This window comes from Dipteris shenzhenensis, chromosome 17 (genome assembly GCF_047967505.1).
Source record: "Dipteris shenzhenensis isolate YYH24624 ecotype China chromosome 17, Dip_SZ_1.0, whole genome shotgun sequence".
In the NCBI taxonomy this organism is placed as follows: domain Eukaryota; kingdom Viridiplantae; phylum Streptophyta; class Polypodiopsida; order Gleicheniales; family Dipteridaceae; genus Dipteris; species Dipteris shenzhenensis.
The window spans coordinates 46,342,353-46,345,775 of record NC_141612.1 but is presented as its reverse complement, the minus strand read 5'-3'; positions in this window follow the sequence as shown (position 1 = coordinate 46,345,775).

The following is a 3,423-nucleotide window of genomic DNA, read 5'->3' as shown; positions in this document are numbered from 1 at the left end:
TCGTTGCGAAACAACCAGGGAGCATCTTTTCTCTTATATATACATATGTTTCAGGTTTTCAGTTTGCAGTAGTTGTTCTTGTACACCTTGTATAGAAAGGGATTTTGAAGTGCTGTACTTTTGGAGGTTTCCCGTTAGAAAAGAAGAAGAAAAAAATAAAAATAAAAATAAAAATTCATTGTGAAACTATGGAGGCAGAAGGGCAGAATTCTAGGGTGAATCCTAGTGAGTCTAGAGTGCAGTCTACACAACAGATGTCACATCATGCAGCACCTACTTTGATCGGTAGGATTTCGATATTAGAAGATGCTTTACAGCAGATTATGAACCAGCAGCTTCAAGTAAATGCTGGTCAGAATGAGATTAGGGAGATGGTACAAGCCTTGTCGGCTAGACCGTCTAGAATTGATAAGGGCAAAGCTCCAGCAGAGCCAGAGTCCAGTATACATTCATTAGAGCGCGCAAGGGTCAAAGTGCCCAATATCGCTAATTATAGACCGGAGAAGTACGTTGGTCGGATGACCGAGCGCAGCTCTGATGTGATCGAGGTTTGGTTACACAAGTGGGAAGAAGCCTTCGCCATTTGTGAAATTAGATCCGATCTAAAGAAAATTTGCGAGGCCACACACCTGTTTATTGAGGCAGCGGACAGATGGTGGATAAAGCAACAGAAGGATCAAGTTGCTCCAACCACCTGGGAAGGGTTTAAAGCTGAATTCAAGAAACACTTTCTCCCACTTGATGAAGAATCCCGAGCTTGGGATGCTTATAGAAACCTTCGTCAGAGGAGTCTGTCAGTGGCAGAGTACACTGACAAATTCAGGGAATGTGTTATGAAAATAACAGACCCTCTCCCTATGTCGGTTCAGTTAAAGGACTATATCTATGGACTGAACGACAAGATCAAAATGGAAGTTCGGGCTAAATATGTGACTACCTTAGATGAATCTATTGCAGTAGCCCTGAACTATGAGGATGCCAGAGGCAGATCTGGTGGATTTATGCAGACAGGGACTCAGTATGAGCACCCGAGAAAAGGGGGATTTCAGAGGAAATGGGTTTCAAAGACAAGTGTCTCGCAGCCAAGTGGCCAAACCAAGCAGGTGAAGCCGGTTGAGGGACCAGTAAAAACAAGTACCACCGTTGGGGTGAAAAGGAAAATAACTCCAATGGCAGCCCGGGCTTGGTCAAAGTCCTCGTTGACCCCTGAACAAAAAGAGAAAGCTAGAAAAGAAGGATTGTGCTTCGGCTGCCTTCAGCGACATCAGTGGAAGGATTGTCCACTGAATAAAGACCGTCGCACGGCTAATATGATAATATCTGAATGCGACGTGGAAATGCAGGAGAGTCCCAATGCGGAACATATGCAGATGCAATTGGCGGGACCTTCTCAGAGGTTAGTACCTTGTTTGTTATGTGTATCTGTTGCTAAGTTAGTGACGAGTGCACCTGATAACATCCTATCTAAGCCCGCAGCAATGGGGTATACGGCCTTTAATGATACGGAGTTAATTAAAATGAAAGGGCAAGTGGCCAGTCATGATGTCATTGTGTTGTTTGACTCGGCGTCAACTCACAATGTGATTAACTCCAAGCTCGTGAAGAGGCTGAAATTAAAGACAAGTCCATCTGACTATGCGTATACAGTCAGGATGGCAGATGGAAGTTCAACTGAAGTATGGGACCAAAGGGTTACCCAGTTGGAGCTTCGGATTCAGGACTATGCTGAGAAGCTTGATTTTGAAATGACCAAGCTTGCTCATGCAGATATAGCCCTGGGTATGGCGTGGCATTCTAGAAAGAATCCAGCCATTGATTGGAAAAAGCACGTATATCAATTCAAGATGAATGATGTGCTTTATGTCTTGCGAGGTGAAAAAGATATACCTCAAGGACCGTTGGTTTCCGTGATGGAAATCAGAAAAGCTCAAGTAGAGTTTTTATTCCTTTGCACAGCATCGGTAGAGCTGGTGGATGATTCTTCGGCTAGCACTGATGTTACGCAAAGTGGTGAGATGGCCAAGCTGGCTAATCTTATAACAGAGTTCTCTGAATGTTTTAGGGATGAACTACCTTATGGGTTACCTCCAGAGCGGAAAGTTCAACATAAGATTGAACTGATCCCGGAGGCGGAACCTGTAAATAGACCTCCCTATAGAATGAGTTTTGCTGAAGAGGCGGAGGTGCGTAGACAACTGGAAGAATACCTCAAGTTGGGGCAGATTCAACCAAGTTTCTCACCTTTTGCTTCGCCAGTGATATTAAAGAAGAAAAAGGATGATACGTTTCGCCTCTGTATAGATTACAGAGCATTGAATAATATCACTGTTAAGCACAGGTATCCGATGGCTCGGATTGATGATTTGCTAGATGCATTACATGGAGCCGTGATTTTCAGCAAGATAGATCTTAAGTGCGGCTACCATCAAATCCGGATTAGAGCCGAGGATGTGCATAAAACCGCTTTCAGAAGCAGGTTTGGTCATTATGAGTTTTTGGTAATGCCCTTTGGACTTACCAATGCTCCAGCGACCTTCGTCATGCTTATGAACGATTTACTACGTCCGTATATCGGAAAGCTCGTAGTACATTTTATTGACGACATCTTGATATTCAGTAAAAGTGTTACTGAGCATCATGAACACTTAAGGATAGTGTTCAGTACTTTGAGGAAAGCCAGTTTTTATGTGAATAAGAAGAAAACTATACTGTGTATGGTTAGGCTGGAATATTTAGGGTTCATAATTACTCCACAGGGGGTAGAAATGGATCCGAAGAAAGTGGCTGCGATACTAACTTGGCCAATCCCTCAGAGTCTGACCGCGTTGCGATCATTCTTGGAATTTGTCCAGTTTTATAGAAAGCATATCAAAGGATATTCCGGAATAGTATCGCTATTGATTGATCTGACCTCAGATAAAGTACCTTTTATTTGGGGACAGAATCAACAAGAAAGTTTTAACACCATAAAACAAGCTGTGGTCACAGGACCGGTGTTAACAATAGTCGATCCCCAGAAACCGTTGTTCCTAGAAACCGATGCAAGTGGCATTGCGGTAGGAGCAGTCCTCCTTCAAGAGGGAAGGCCAGTAGCCATTGAAAGCAAGAAGCTTTCTCCCTCTCAAAGGAATTGGCCAACTCATGAATTGGAGTTGTATGCTGTTATCCATGCTTTGAAAACATGGAGGCATTATTTGTATGGTTCAGAGTTTTATGTGGATGTGGATCATGATACTCTGAAACATTTTTGTAAACAGCCTGACTTGAGGGGCTGCCAAGCTAGGTGGGCAGAGCTCATGCAGGAGTTTGATTTGACGATTCAGTACCGAAGAGGAAAAGACAATAAGGTTGCTGATGCGTTGTCTCGCATTATGCACAACCTGAGTTTCACGGTATTAGAGAGTGCTCTAATGACCGAGATAA